Source organism: Furipterus horrens, unplaced genomic scaffold, assembly GCF_987537825.1.
Source record: "Furipterus horrens unplaced genomic scaffold, mFurHor1.1.pri manual_scaffold_1, whole genome shotgun sequence".
NCBI lineage: Eukaryota > Metazoa > Chordata > Mammalia > Chiroptera > Furipteridae > Furipterus > Furipterus horrens.
The window spans coordinates 192,610,844-192,627,970 of record NW_028327171.1 but is presented as its reverse complement, the minus strand read 5'-3'; the positions used below and the strand labels follow the sequence as shown (position 1 = coordinate 192,627,970).

Genomic DNA, 17,127 nt, shown 5'->3' with positions numbered 1-17,127 from the left:
GTATACCAAGTCTAGCTGCCACCTGCTGGTTGTTTATACAGCTTTGTGGTGGGGCTAGGTCTCAGGGAGTCATCAGGGTGAGACCAGCAGGGTTTATCAGGCCCAAATAGACCAAGATTTGGCCATGTGAGGAAAGGTCTCTGCACCAGTCAGGAGTGCAAGGAAAAAATGGCTCCCATCCTAGAGCCACACTACTCAGCCTATCCAGATTCTTCCCAGAGACTAATTACAGCAATGTGAGACCATCAAGGAATCAGGATAATGGAGCTAGTGGATCTCCCATGAGAGGGAGATGCCGTCAGGCTTGGGGGAAATTAGGGAGTTCCCCTCCCCCTTAAGCCACACAACTCAGTCTGTGCCAAATTCTGCCCAGACCTCAATAGGGTGCAGCCACCAAGAATCAGGAGGGTGGGGCCACCAGGAGCCCTTAGGTTGTTCTAGCAATTCTCTTGTGAGGGGGAGGAACCAGTCGGATTCACAGGGAAGGGTGGGGATGGCCCATAACTCAGTCACTGATACCCCTGATTCTGCCCAGACCTCTACATCCCAGCCCAGGGAGCTGACTCCTCAGCAGGATACCATCTCTGTATGATGAGGCTACAGGGAGTCTAGAGTGTGGGGCTATTGTAATCCCAGACTGATACCATAAGGAGGGACATACTCTATCCAAGAAAGATGGTGTCTGTGAGTTGGGAGAGGAATGCAGCTCAGGAATCCTGGTGGCTGCTGCTTTAGAAATCTCCCCAGAGTGAAAAACCCCAGTTTCTCTTTACACAACTCTTGTCTGCTCCACACTGCCTCCACAGGAGCCCAGAATGAGTGGCTGTGGATGAGATTTTGTGGTTTGATCCTTTAAGAGCATGCTTGTCCAATCTCCCTGGTGGACAGAATTTCCACCAATTTTCACAGCCAGATGTTATGTGGGTGACTCTTCTTGACTCCAGTGCTCTGGGCTGGGGAGCCCAGCTTGCTGTTGAGACCTCACTCTTCTAAGAGAAAACCTTTTCAGCTGAGGTATCCCTATAGAATCTCAGCTGCTATTGTGGGAGCAGTGGCCAGGCCTTTGGCATATTTTCTCTTCCTACCAGCCTCATTGTGGCTTCTGTAAATCCTTGGTTATAAGACTTCTCTTCAGCTAGTCTTCAGTTGGTTATTCAGGTTCATTGCTCTATATTTTAGTTTAATTCTACTTTGGTCCTGGGAGGAGATGTGTGTAACATCCATCTACCTATTCTACTGCCATCTTGGATCTCTCAGGTTTTTATTTCTTCTGATGAGAACTTATATTTAGAAAAAAGTCCTTTATTTTGTGTGACTCTTTGTGCTAATATTTTTTGGAGTAAAGAGCATAAAAATGTTTTTATAGTCATTTAATGAAAAAGAGATGTTTAACTTATTTGCCAATATTAATCCCACTTCTATGTCCACATATATACTTTTTAAATTAGCTGATCCTTAAAACAAAGGTACTATAATTGAAGTAATTTGCTTAGTATGTGTTAATGTATGGCTAACAGCCTCTTAGATTAGGATTCAACCTCAGCTTATGATTGGCCTATAGAACCTCTTGTTCATGTCAGTTATTCAGAGAAATCTCAGTGAGAAACCACCTCATAGGACTTCAAAATCTATATCTGCTTTGGGAATAAATTAAAGGAAGAAAATTCACTTTTGGTAGTAGAAAAAGAGAACCAGTTTCTCAAGTTATATTTATTGTATTATGATTATTATGACTTTCAGTAGATACAAGAATTCTGATTCCTCTTATTTTTTCTTAAAATGGAGCGTGTGTGAAAATGCATACCACTTATTCAATGGGAGTGAAGTAATGACATGGATAAATCAAAGCAACCAATAACTAAAACATCAAATGATATCTGGGTTTGATATGTATTTTGGTCCCCTGAATTTCAGAAAACCCACAGTATTCCAAATAATTTAAGGACATATCTAGGCTCAAAAGAAAGTAGACATATAGCTTCTCCATAGTTAACTTCTGTTTGATTTCTTTTTGCTTTCCAGTTTGTGCTAGGAGTGGAAAGCATCCTTCTCAGTCTAATTTGATCTTAGTAGACCTAGCCTTTTTTCATAAATATTTGGTTTTCCCTCTTCTAAGTAGTTAAGCAAAGTCTATGTAGGTCAAACCTACTAGGTTAAAAGAGAAACATTGTCAAAGCATCTATTGTATTTGCTTACGATATCAAAAAATTGTCTTGATTGACATTTCTATAACTGAATTGACAAGTTGTTTTGATGATGAATTTAGTGCTTTGCTTTTCAAAGGCTTTCCTAGCAACTAAACCAGCTAAAAGTGTGGAGACAGGAAGCAGTAACCTCAAAACTCTTTCTCTCACAACTCCTCCTTAACAACAGACAACATGAAGAGTAAGATTGGAGGTGAGAAGGCACTTATCTGCTACTTATGAGCAAGGCGTTGAGAGTTAAAAGATTTCTCACAGATAATCTGTGAATCTTGGGTTATAGTTGACTTCTGGAAAATTGAAACTTGTTTGTGCTTCCATGAGAAAGGAGTGGGGGAGGAAGGTTGATTACAACAAAATTTTTTTCCCTTTTTGCTTATTGTAAACAAGTCGATTACTATATTAATAACCAAGTCAACTCTCTGCACAGGTAGAGTGGATAATGATATGTAAGGTGTGACTCTAAGTACCAAAGAAGAAACCATGACCCCGAAATGACCCTCTTTACCAGCTCAGTTAATGCTTAGATTTCCAAAAAGATAAAGTCTAAAATGTAATGTGAGAAACATATTGATTTAAATTAGTAATTATGGCCTACATATATAGGGCTACAAAGCATTTTCTTCTATTTTACCTCATATAAACTCCATATTAATATGTGAAGTAAATAGGCAAGGTATTCATCTTTATGGAAATTTTATAGATGTGAAAATTGAGGTCAATTAGGTCGAGTGACTTGACCAATGTTATAGGACAAGTTAGTGACCCTTAAGACTTGGCTCATGTCTCATGGCTTCTAATCTATTGTTCTTTTCTCTCTGCCAAGTTGCATGAAAATTTCAATACAATTTCAGTGATTGATTTTAGATCCTCTCAAAGTTGGGCTTGATAATTGGATCATACTACATGTCTGAAATGAGAGTTAACAAGGAGAATATCATTGAGCAGAGCAGTAAATAGAATGGAAAAAGACAGGACCAAGATAAATTGCATTTTCTCTACCATTTTGCTGGATTCCCATCCTGCAAAAACAATTCATCTAGAATGAAAGCTGGGGAGTATTTAAGCCAATCCCTTGTTTTATAGAAGAGGCAAGTGAAAACAAATGAAGTACATAAATAACTTTCCAAGCAAGGTCACCCAAATAGTTGGAAACTAAGGTTTTATTTATTTATTTATTTTTATGATTCTAGATGTAATGTTTTAAATCGTGAATGAATAGAAAACCAACTTTGTGAATTGAGCAAAGTTGGCTTGATTTTATAGCCACATTTAGAAAGTATGTCTCCAAATGGTCTGTGCCTCTAATGCACATACATAAAACATTTTGCATACCATTTCAAAGACTTCCTGAAAGTCATAGATAGATCCCAGATAAGACCTACAGATAATATGGTTACATGAAATGCCTCTTATAAACTATTTTAGATCCACAAGTAATAATTATACAATGGTAGGTCTTTCATTTCAGCTTGCCCAAGTATACATGAACATTAGTCAATACATAAAATCACTTTTAAGTCTAAACCTTGTTTGGGGGAATCCTTAACTTCATGGTCTTTGTGAATTGCATTTATTTGTCATGTTTAATTTAACACATTTTGTATTTCTTTTTCTTTATCATAGCACCATAGAGAAATAAAATGCCACATAGAGGCTGGTGAACCCAAGAGTGGAGTAGGCAGCACTTAATAGTGAAATCTGAATTGGGAAGTTAAGGAAGCAATAGAAAATACATAGATATTTAGTTAGCAATGTGACTTTCCTTCAGAACTTCTTAAGAACTTCATTGGGTTCCATCTTTGCACATTCCAATCAGAGTTTCTTCTGCAGTTTAAAAATCAAGTTGGAAAAGCTTCATCACATTTTTTCCTTTTTTAAGTTTTAACTGAACAGAATTTAACATGTTAAGCAGGAACCAAAGAAAATGAATGCTTTCTATTTTCAACCATCTTGCCCTATGATGTTTGTGAACATTTTGTGAAGGCAACACTGCTTTCCCTGGCACAGAAGAACACCTCCCTCCTGACCACAGAGTTGGTAAAATTACCGTAACTTCCTCTGAGTATATTTCCTGCTTAAGCTCAGGATACCCTTCCACATGTGGTCATCTGACCACTTTCACCTTTCAGTCCCTGTAAGAAGAAGGCTGCCTAGCAAGTTCAGGGTTTGTTCCAGGACCGTAAGACAAACTGTGCTTTCTGGGAGGAAAGAGAGACTCAGCCATCTCTGGCGGTGGTAACACTAGCTGGTGGTTTGACCTCTTAGAGATGTGAGAAAGAGGAGTACAAAACATTCAACAGAGTATAGCATCTCTTACCATGCTCTTTGAACTACTAGGAAGATTAAAAAAAAAAAAAAACAGAGCTATGAGTGATTTATCACACTTTGAATGGCTACAGACTCTCTAAAATTTATGCTAAAATGAAAAAAAGAAAAGTAATGCAGATTATATTTTTAAAATTACTCTATGTTCATTTTACCTAGGTTTTTTTTAAGAAAGTACATTTTTTAATATTTTATTTTTATTTATTTTTAGAGAGAGGGAGAGAAACGTCGATGTGGGAAAGAAATATTGGTTCGTTGCCTCTCACATGCCCCTAACCAGGGACCTGGCCATAACACAGGCATGTGCCTCAACCAGGAATTGAACAGGTGACCCTTCAGTTTGCAGGCCAGTGCTCAATCCACTGAGCCACACCAGCCAGGTCCATTTTACATTGATTATCATCCTGAAACTCTCCCCATTTTCACAAGGAATAGAGATTTAAGAAAAGCCTTCTCATAAAAAATAAAAAATAAAATAAGACTGAAAAATTTTTATTTTTCAGTCAAGATCCCAGCAGAAAACAGATAGCACACTCAAAATTAGGTAGTAGGATGAGGGTTTTACTATAAAAAGACTGTTTCATAAGATGTGGAACCACAAGGAGTATGGCTAAATTATGATCACCCTTGTCTAAAAGGGCAAGAGAAAAATGAAGTTACAAAAAGCAGATGGAAAGAAAATTGTGAAAGGAGACCATGATGGAAGCAGTGACTCTATCAAGAGAAACAGGCAAAGCACATTAACTCTTATCAACAGAAAGTGTGATTTTAAACAAATTCTAAAGAGATCTTAGTTTAAACAAGTACAATTACAGAAAACAATAGAAATACAAGCCTAATTAATAAATTTACTAAACAAGCTGCTATTGGTCAGCACTAGTCTAAGCTCCACATTTTACCCTGATCTGTGTTCCTACACAGGCATACACTGCAGTATAGAGGACATTTTCCTGTCCTTTTAAATGAAAACACTAATTGAAAATATATATGCACCCCTATGTTCACTGTAGCATTATTTAAATAAGATAAAGAAGCAAACTGTCATTAATAGATAAATGGAATATTACTCAGCCATAAGAAAAGAATGAAATCTTGCCATTTACAAGAAGATAGATGGACCTAGGAAGTATTGTGCTAAGAGAAATAAGTCAGAGAAAGACAGATACCATATGATTTCACTTATATGTGGACTCTAACAAAACAAAACAAATGAACAAATAAGACAGAAACAGACCCATAGACACAAAGAACAAACTGATGGTTGCCAGAGGGGAGGGAGGTGGGGGAGTGGGTGAAAAAGCAAAGAGAATTAAGATGTACAAAATTCCAGTTATAAAATATATAATTCATGGATGTGTAATGTATAGCATAGGGAATATAGTCAATAATATCATAACTTCATATGGTGACAGTTGCTTACTAAACTTATTCTGGTGATCACTTCTTAAGGTATATAGATTTCAAATCATTATGTTATACACCTGAAAATAATATAATGCATGTCAACTATTTTTTAAAAGTTACTGTGTTTCATGAAACTGTCAGAAAGTAACTCAAAGGTCAAATAGTTCATTAGCAAAAAGTCCCATCTGAACACCTAGATCTAAGTCATTCATTCTTGAGATAAAAATTATCAAAAAATTAATATGTATTTTCTAAAAATAAATTTCGATTTGTCAGAAAATTGTTCTTTGGTATTCTAACTTCTTCCATGACAAAGTCATGCATTCATTCAGTAAATAAATAATGAAACCTAATTTACTAGATTCTTGGAGTTGGGAAGATGTAAAAGATGTGGCCTTTTCCTTCTAAAAAAAATCTTAAGGCAGATACATAATTAGCTATATTCCAAAGCCATGTATGGTGCATGAGCCCTATAGAAATTCACTGACAGTCACATGAAAGAGGCCTTGTTGCCAGATGACATGATTCTGGAGGCTTTTGTGCAAGCTGGCCTTTAGCTGGGCTATGAAGTTTAACTTTAGACAGGCTAAAATTAAGGAAAGGACTTTTAGTTTAAGGCTTTACTGGAGACAAGCAGAGCATCCCATTTATTTAACAGGAAAGTAGATGAAGATGGCTGATACCAATCATGGAGAACCTCTAATGCTAAGAAAAGGCACATGTAATTTACTAGAAAGGCAATGGAAGACATTGAAGACATTTGAGTTAAGAACAGGGTAGTAAGTGTCACCTTGGGATGTTAGCACATCAGTGCAGAATGCAGTGACTTTAAACAAGGCTAGAATGAAGGCAGAGACCCATTAGAGGCTGTTACAATAGTGTTGATGTGAGAGCTTCAGAGGTGGCAGCTGGGATGAAAAGGATGGTCAGGTCTGGTGCTCCATTGTGCTCAGTGATAAAGAACAGGAATCAAAATACCACAGAGTTCATGAGCTGGGTGAGAGCCAAAATGGAGGTATTTGTTGATAAAATTAGGTAAGCAAAGAGAGAAAATTTGTTTGAAAAAAAAGTCCTTGGGTTCAGCTTTAGATATGTTAGGTTTGAGCGGCAGGCAAGGCATCCTGGAATAAAGGTCCAAGAGATAGGTATCTCAAAATAGAGTTCAAAAAAGTCAGAGATAGATATGTACATTGGGATGTCACTGTAATAAGATGACAGTTAATATTAAACCTGCTAAAAACCATTGCCTACACTATAATCCATCCCTATGACTCAGAGACACTGCCCAGCAAAGCAGGGTATGCACAGTCTAAGACTAAAACTTCCTAAACCATGAAGCAGTGTAAGCTTGGGTGTGATATGACCCAGCCCCTATCATTCAAAAGCCTACAATTGTCCTCTCAGCTCCTCATGGTAGAAAGACAGTCCAAGATGACACCATGATGAGCACCTTAACTTATATGAAAGAGGTATCACACTCAAAGCCACCAAACTACTTCCAAAAATCTGATTTTATTACCCTAGAAGGATGCCTGTAGTCCAAATAGTAAGTAACCAGGGTCCTCTAGTTTTCTACAAAAATATTATGATAGAAATTCACCTAACAGATAGAAAGAAATCCCGTATCTCAAGGAACTTCCTATATTAATATATTATTTTCTAAATGTATATTTTAATCTAGTAACCAAATTTGGGGACCATATTTTCCTCCTTAGATGCCACAATTCTGAGCCCTCATTCAAAACAACTATGCAAAAAGATGAGAGTACATTTATTCTGTCTGTTTCATTCTCCCTAAATCTTTCACTTTCAAAGAGTCTGCTCAGAATCACTTTGGCACATACAGAATCTTCTAGATAAGTGTCATGACCTGGAAGTTTGAAAATATTTGCTGTGTTAAAGCTTAACATTACATAGGAAAATAGGGAGAGAAGGCAAAGACAATATTGTCCCTTAAACTCCTGCAATAATTTCTAAGCATATTAGTATCTAAAAATCCTGGTTTGCAATCTCTCCAGGCAATTTCCAAGGTGGCCGGTTTGTAATTCTTTGTATTTTCTCTATTTAGATCATAAGAGCATCTACGAAAGGATGGGGTGGTTGAGCTGCCTTGTTAGAGCTGATAAAAGTCAGAGCTTTCTTATTCCACTAAAGAAGCATTTTTAAGCCAGAAGTAGACCTGAGATGTCTTCAAGCCCAACCCCATGATATATCAGATGAGAAAACCAAGGCCTAGAAAAGCTGTGCCACATTGTAACAGACTAAAACTCCTGATCATACCCTCCTAACCTTGAAAAATCCATAGCTTTAGCTTTTGAGTTTGAAAAAAAAGAGGTAAAAAATAATAGTAATAATAGATATGGCCTTTCCAAAGCCAAGGGCAAGCAGTCACATCCTTGTTCAAAAAAAACACAGGGAGATGCTCAGATTAACGTTTCTGACTGGCAAATGGAGCCCTGCCCATGATATTGGGCAGGGTTGGTCTGGACCTTGTAACCTTGTTTCCTCAGCCATGAGCTGAAGCCACACCCAGCCATGGTGTGCATTTTTTAAGGCTCAAGCAAATTTAAAGTATGCATGTGCTTCAAAGTCAAGGTATGTACTAACTCAGTGGCCCATGTTGAAAAGTTAAACACAGCAACCTAATACATCTCTGTTCCTATAAATCTCCTTTCTTCCTCCCCATTTTTCTTAGATATTTGTCCTCCCCTCTCTAATCTCCCATGCTCAAAATCATCTCTTTCCTCATCTTCTGGAGAAAACTGCCTCTCATCCTCCTTTTTTCCTTCTACCTCCTCCTCCTTTCTTCCCTAATAGTTCTCTTTTCCCTCTAACCTGCGATAGTATACACACACACACACTCAAGACCAGCATCTGGTTCCTTCCGCATGTCAAACATAATAAAGTCCCTCAGTTTGCAAACATTTATTACATACCTGCTATGTATAAAATACCATGGTAAACATTATAGATGATAATGGTTCCTAATTGTCTTCACTTCAGTAATTTCCTGCTTTTTCTTAACCTTTGAAGTCTTACCTCCCTTACCACTCTGCCTAAACTCAAAAGTACCAATTGGCCTCCTTTTAGCCAAACCAGTGGCCTTCCCAAGTTATTATACACTCTTCCTTCCTTTATCCAATTAATGTTATTAACCACCGGTTTTTGTTTAACTCTTTTCGCCTTTCACTTTCATGATAACTGCATTAGTCTTATTCCCCTTGCCTCTCCAAACACATTATCTGTCTCTTTGACTAGCCCATCATTCTCTTCAGCTGACTCCTAACCAGAACTCTTTCTTCTTACCCAGTTCCCATATCTTCAGCTTTGTACTGGCCATTTTTCTGACACTTCAAACTGAACACATCTAAAGCTAAACACTATTTTCTTCCAAAACTCAGTTTCACAACATCTTGACTTCAGGTTGTGATACCACCATTCCTCTGTTAAACAAAAAACCAGGGCATTATTTTTGATCCCTCCCTATCTTTTGCCTTCATCCCGAACTAGGCTCTAAGTCCTGGAATTTATACTTTCAAAACTCCTCTCATAATAATCACTTCTTTCTAGCCCCACCATTGCCATTCAAATTCAGATCTACTCCACTCATCTTGGTAAAGTGACAGAGTGTTACAACATAATCTCCTTGATATTAGTCTCCAAAACAATACCTATTCTAGACCAGCCTGCTTCCAAAAACTTTCAGCTTCTTCACAATACTTCAAAATGAAGTGTGAACTTCTCTTATTAATATTCAGTCCTTTGTTCAACCTGATTCTACTCTACCTTTCCAATTCTCCACACATTCAAACGGGCCACCAGTTCCAAGAACATAAAACAATATTCCTGGTTTAGTTTCTGTATTTGTATGTGTCTCCTTTTTGAGGCAACATAACATTGGCAAAACATGAACCCCGGAGAAAGAGTGTCTGGATTTACTCACTAGCTGTGTGACCACAGACAAGTTGCTGTATCTGTTCCATGCTTCAGTTTTCCCATAGAAAATGGAGATAATCATCAAAAGTGCCTCATAAGATTTAGGGGAAGAATAAATGATTTAATGCAGGGAAAGCCAGGTAGAACAGTGCCTGGCACATTATGAGTGCAAAGTAAATGTTAGCTATCAGTTACTATTAATAACATCATCCATTTAAATCCTGCCTTTCTTTAAAGTCCAGATCAATTCCCAACCCTTCATAAAGGCTTACTACTCTATATTAATCTTACTAAAGTGTTTATTATATGCTTCCTTATTTTAGTATTAATTTATTTCCTCCTTCAACAAATATTTGTTGAAAACCTACAATGCTCCCAGCACTTTTGCATAGTACTGAGGTTACAAGGATGAGTGAGACATGATCCTGCCCACAAGAAACTCACAGTCTAGTGGAAAAAGCAAATGTGTCAACACAATAATAATAATTTTGGGAACACCGAGGAACAAAGAAGTCCCTCATTTTGCCATTTGAGGTCCCAGAGAAGGCATCTTCACTTGAGAAATAGAGGGGACATTCCAGATTGCAAGAATAATATATGCAAAGTGATTAAGACATCAATGACATGTGAAGTAGGGGACTTCCAAGTGTTATCTGTTTCCAGCTGTTATGTCCTATCATATGTAGTCTTCTCAATTAGATCATCAGATCCATGAAAGCTGAGAGAACTTGATTGATTATACAAGCAGTTCCTGTGTGCTAATTAAGTCTTTATTTTTCTTTTCCTTTTTTTATATGCCCCCAGACCTGATACAGATTAAAATATAACAGGTGTAATAAATACCTGTTAGATTAAATTACACTGTCATTGAAATGACTCTTACAAGTTTATAATGAAGGCTAAATACCCAGAGAAAGCTTCCTAAAGGAGGCAAATCTTGCATTAAAAATATGAAGTAAAGAGAAGTAGGATTTGGATGGGTGGAAAGGGATGAAGGGGAATTCCAAGAGGGAAACAGTATCTGGAAGGTCATAAATGCAGAATGCAGGTGTGTGAGACAGTGAAGAAAGCTGCAATATTAGGGTTTAGAATCTTATATTAGAGTATGAAAGGAGATAGCGTGGATAAGTAAAATGCATCCAGCCTAAAAGCATCCAAAAATGCCAGGAAACATTGCAATGTCATCTTCCTATAAGGATCTCCTAGGAATCATCAACACAACTTCCTTTTCTATACATTCAGAGACGGCTGAGTTTCCTCCCATCCCTAAATGTCTGTGGTTAAATTCAACAATGTAATGGTTGCTTCAGCTTATAACTGTTTCCCACAAAATAAATAAGTATAAATAGAGTATAATTATGGTAATCCTTAATGGAAAAAATTCTAGGGAGATTTCATAATTCTCATTTTTACTTCCTTGAAGCTCAAAGTAGATTTTTGTATCTGTCACAGAACCTAGAATAGCACATTGAAGATGTTAATAAATATCTGAATGAGCACATGAATGAAGACCTGTCTTACCAAAGCATCAGAGAAGGAGCAAACACTTTAGAAAATAGGGATCTAGTACTTTTGAGACTTATCACTTACTAACACCCTGTTTTGGTCCCCAAAGGAGACTCATACTGGAAGGAAATAGTCTCCTCATATGTATCCACGCTCGCCCACCTTCTATAGGATAGTCTTTGGCTCAGAAATGAAACCTTCCTAGACTTGCTCTTCCTAAAGCTGATCTTAACAATGTACCCTGATTAGTAGTGCTCAGTACCAAGGAAAGTCATCTGGTCACATGGAAGTTGCAAATACAGCCACAGTGATAATCTCACACTTCATCATATGTCAAGTACCCCTCAGCAATAAAAAGCACAACCCTTTACCTTCTCAGCAAGTAAAAAAAAAAAAAGAAAGGTCAAAAAACTACCTAAGTTCTTAAGAAGGAAATCTGTCATTGTTAAAATGTAAGACATCTTTATAATTCACATTCTTGCATGAATGAGTGCTTGATAAATAAGAACTAATGCTGTAATCATTACATTGAGGGTTTGAGCCAACAAAGTGACACAGGTACTGCAAAAGAGGGCTCATGTTTAGATCAGAGGTCAGGATGAACAGTGAGTGGGTGACTCTGATGACACCATCAGGAACCATTAACCTGGCTACTTTAGCAGCCACAGTCCTCAAGATAACAAAGATGATGATGATGATGAATGAAAAAGATGATGGTCATGGTGATGCAGAGATAAAGCTGCAGCTCAAATTTAAGTAAGAAATTCTCCATCATGCAGGTTTTCTTCCAGGAATGAAGACATAAACACACGTGACACACACAGACTACATTAAGATGCCTATGAAATTAGCATTGAAATACGAAGGCCCAAGAACTCTCAAATCTCTTTTTCATATCCTGTAATGAGCGACTGAGTAGCAGTTGATCCCATCCAGCACACCTCTCTTCTAGAGTCATCAAAATGAGAGTAATGAGCAAGAAATTAAGACACCTACTTTCCAACCACTTCTCAACTGAGCCTGGGTTACCTTCCTCCAGCTTCAGCAACCATTCTCAGACTGAAAGCTCTGGGTACATATTTTTTATGACCACACCATGTCATTGACCAAAAAGAGTCCAAGAAATCACCATAAAAGAGATATACATTGGCAGCTGTGCATGCGCGTGGGTGACAATAGGGAACACTGCAATGGCAAGGGCAGGTCAGGCAGTGGGGACCACAGAAGGCAACAATGGCCACAGCAGCAGGCAACAGTGGGCCTGGTCATTTATTGCAGGAAGGACAGGGCCTAGCCAACAAGTCTTGGGAGAGCCCAGGGACAGTGTCCCAGCTGGATTCAGGGTGGGACTGGCTGGGAAAGCACTACAAGAAATATGTTCATGCAGATGCGCCTACCAGTAAAACGCTGGCTGGGCTAGTGGTACAGCTTCTCCAGTTTCAGGAAGATGCTTTTGGGAAGCATGTCACCAACCCAAACTGCACCCACGTCTCTGAAATCCATGTTTCATGGATTTCAAAGCTGGAGGCACCTTGTGGCACATTCTTGAGGCTGCTTACAAGTATAAAAATGAACAAGGATGGTTGAGGTTTGATCTACTGAATCCATCCCAAATGGATCTTAACTTTAAGATATTTATGAACACTGAGAAACATTTTTGTGGAGCAATTGTCTGACCAAAGCCAACATCTACCTCATTGATCTGAAGTTGGCTAACAAATTGAAAGATATCATTCAACAACATCAGGGGACATTTACTGATGAGAAGCCAAAAGCTTCCTACAAAACTTATCCATATTCTTCCTCACACAAAAAATGAAGAGGAGTTGAGACCCGTGATGAGAAAAGACAAGCAGGTGTTAGTACATTGGGGTTTTACCTGGACAGCTATGATACTTGGGTCCATAGTAATAATTTTGATGCAGAAATTAAAGATCCACCAACTCCAGAAAGGCCATGGAAGATTCATGCAAAATGGATTTTGAACACTGGTGTTTTCAATGAATGGGTGACGAGGAGGATTATGAGGTGGTAAAGAACAGGAAGCCTGTGAGTTTTCAACAGCAAATTTCAACAAAGAATGAAGAGCTAGTCAGACATTCAGAAAAAAGAGATAGAAAAGCATCAGCTAATGCTCCAAAGAAGAAACATTTGCCTTCTCCTTCATCTCCCACACTCACAGAATCAAAGGCCAAGCTAGTCCTTACGGGAAGCACAGAAGTCAGAAAGAGGAAGATGAGCAAGATCTTACCAAGGATTTGGAAGACGCAACATCTGTACCCAACATAGAGGAAGTGGTACTTTCAAAAAACGTAAATCCAAACAAAGGTAGTAAAAATACACCTGGTGGAAGCAGAAACTATAGCTGATCTAGATGAGCAGGATGAAGAAACAGCCACAACAGAAGGAAAAGAAGATAAAGATCCCAGCAAAGGTGATCAGAGTTAGTCAGTTGACCCTGGTAAGGATAATGTGACAGAGCAGACCAATTACACCTTTATTCCTCGCTCTGCACCGTGACTTGATTTTAATTGTATTCATGTGGCTGAACTGTGTGCTCTTCCTGAGTTTTTCAATGGAAAAACAAATCCAAGACTCCAGAGATATACTTGGCATATTAAAATTTTATGATTGACACATATCACCTAAACCCCCAAGAATATTTGACCAGCACTGCTTGTCAGAGGAACTTGACTAGAGATGCGTGTGCTGTGATGAGATTTCAAGCCTTTTTAAAGCAGTGGAGGCTTGTTGATTACCAAGTGGATCCAGAAAATTAACCTATGGCAGTGGGACTTCCTCCTACTTCACTTCAATGTATTGGCTGATACCCCTCTGGGCTTGTGCCTCTATGTTTTTGTTGACCTCACGTCCCTGCTGCTCAGCAGATGTTAAATTTTCCTGAGAAGAACAAGGGAAAATCCAATTGATTTGCAGGGCTTCGATCTCCATACTGATGTTTACTCCAAGAAAACCTTAGCAAAGAGCAAAAAGATGTGAGTGCTGAAGGAGAATGGATGGAGCAAGAGACCCTGCTACTCCTGGAGATGTACAAGTTTGATTGGAACAAAGTGTCAGAACATGTTGGATTCATACTCAAGATGAATGTATCCTCCACTTTTTTGAGGCTTCTCATTGAGGACCCACACCTTGGCCTACCAGCCTGTCCCTTTTAGTTGGTCAGGGAACCCAGTAAAGAACGCTATGGCCTTTTTGACATCTGTGGTGGACCCTCATGTGGCATCTGCAGCAGCAAAATCTGCTTTGGAGGATTTTTCTCAGGTCTGGGAGGAGGAACCATTGGAATTGGTTGAAACTCATGTCAAGAAAGTACAAGAAGCGGCTCAGGCTTCTGGGAAAGTGGATCCCACCTGTGGCCTGGAGAGCAGCTGCACAGCAGGCACGGGCGATGAGCCAGAAAAACTTGAAGGAACTGAAAAGGCAGAAAACAAAGGGGGGATGAAACAGATAAAGATGATGGAGCACAAGGCAGAGACAATGGGGGTGGGGGGGGCAGTGAGAAGGAACGGTGTAGTGAAGTTAGTGAGGACACCAAATCAGAGGAAGATGAGACTGAAAAGAACAAGGAACTCACTGATATTGGTAAAGAAAGAGAGCGTGGTATTGGGAACATGATAGAGCATGAACTTTCTGACTGAAACAGCCACCGTGGCAGCAGCTGCTCTTGCCTCCGCTGCAACCAAAGTCAAGCACCTGGCTGCATTCTGAGGAAGTCGAACAGTCATGGACAGAGAGAAAGACTTTACAACAGCAGAGGCAGCAGTTGCTTGCTGATGTCCGGAACTCCACTTGGTGCAAGCTGAGCTATGCGGAGCAGCCAGCCGCATGGGCAGAACCCTCCACAGGGGCACCAGCTCTCGGGAGGCCCTGGCCTGGCGCCGCAGGGAGCAGCAGGGCACCCCAGCACGATGCCTCACCAGCGGCCCCCTCCCTACCCTCTGATGCAGCACCGGATGCCGCCGCCCCACCCACCCCAGCCTGGCCAGATACCAGGTCCAGGTTCCATGATGCCTGGGCAGCCCATGCCCGGCCGGATGATTCCCATGGCCAGGCCAACATCCACTGCTTGGGAGTGGCCCTACCCTTCTTGGTGTGCCGCCAGTGTCTTGGAAACATCTTAGGACCCCAGGTAACCCTCACAGCACCAAAGGGCATGTATCCCCGCAGCGGCCGATGCAGGCAGCAGCAGCAGCAGCCACCTGCAGGTGGAGTCCCTCTGCCTCAGGCCCCAGCCCACCCGCCCCTGCTGTGCCCCAGCCTGGAAAATGCAGGAACACTCCCGCCCAGCGCCAGCCCAGCTGGAGTGGGAATGACAAGACTTATGTTCCTCAGCTTCCTTTGGTTTCTTTCAGGATCTCTCTCCTTACATACCCCTTCTCTCTTCATTCCTCATGCCACCCTTCTCTGGGCTCTGACTCCCCTGGTGTTAGGTTCTTATCCAACGCTCAGGAGAAGCCTTGGTGTCCCTGGTTACCCTAGAAAATAACCTGCGTCTTCCCTGTCCTGGTGTGGGTGTTACATATCTTTATTATTTTTGCTCTCCTGCAGTTTTCCACTCTTATGCCTCTGTGGATAATGCTCTCTCTCTCTTTCCTCCCTCTCCCCGCTCCCTTCCTGTCATTTTTGCTTTAAAGGAGAGCATCTGAAATTAATAGGCACCCAAAAAGGGTGACAGGCAGAGGGGATAGCAAGTGGGGACAAACCTTAAGGCACTATAAGTGACCTTATTTCTTTTTATCTGAGCTAACAATGGTGCTGATGGTGAAGTTTCATGAGGCTTTGCCACAGGTAGATGTGCCAAAATTCAAAGCAATAGGTGAAGGGACTCCATTGATTTTTCTCTCTAGTGAGGACAGACACCCATTAGCACCTGGGTGGGGAGAGCACAAGCATTAGCACAGGTCCACTCCCTCCCCAGGCCCACAGGTTCTGCTTTCCTAAGCAGATGGTTTGTTGGATTGGGTTGGGTGTTTTTGTTTTTGTTTTTTCTGTTTTTTGTTTTTGTTTGTTTGTTTGTTTTGAAGGCAGTGTGAGCTTTGTCCTTAGCTCCTGGAACTAACCAGAAAAGTTTTAGGGACCAAGGGCAATGGCCACCCAATGACCTGACCCCACTATTCACTGCCTGTGTGTATTCTTTTTCTCCCTCTTAAAAAGTAAAATAAAATAAACTTTAAAAAGAGGGAAAAAAGTAAGTAGATAGTGCTGAACATTTTAGCTCATGGAACTGGGTTAGGATGGCTGGGCTGCAGGTCCCCACAGTACTTCTTGCAGCAGCCAGGTTGAGTGGAATTTAGTGCATGCCTCAGGCAAGCAATACTTGGAGGAAGATATTCACACATGATAAAAGCTGAATGGTAGTCAAATGAAACTTTTACACTCATGATAGTAAAATAAAGACATTAAGAAGGACAGTCCATGTCTAAAGAGAGAGAAACGGTGAGATACCCTCCCCACCCAGAGTAAAGGTTTGAATGTGAGAACTGCAGTTAGGACCACAGATTCATTTCTATCTGTGAAAATGACTCATCCTATTTCCTGATGTTGATAAATTGATATTAATTTTACACTCCTTGCTATAAAGTCCTTTCTGGATGGTTACCTTTAAAAAAATTTAAAGTAGTATCTTATTGTAGGGTATGGTAGTAGAGAAAGCAAAAGTCTCAAGCAACATTTATACTTTTGAAATATCCATTAAATTTAGTTGAAATGACCAAACACCTAATCAATTTTT

The 17,127-nt window shown here is 39.9% G+C and overlaps 1 protein-coding gene and 1 pseudogene across 1 annotated transcript in view; one reads left to right on the top strand and one right to left on the bottom strand.

The window, feature by feature from the left end:
* Positions 1 to 17,127, bottom strand: part of CD28 (CD28 molecule) — a 40,051-nt gene that overhangs the window by 19,873 nt on the left and 3,051 nt on the right. The window lies entirely within an intron of this gene.
* On the top strand, positions 12,609 to 15,882 carry LOC150022539 (SWI/SNF complex subunit SMARCC1 pseudogene; annotated as a pseudogene).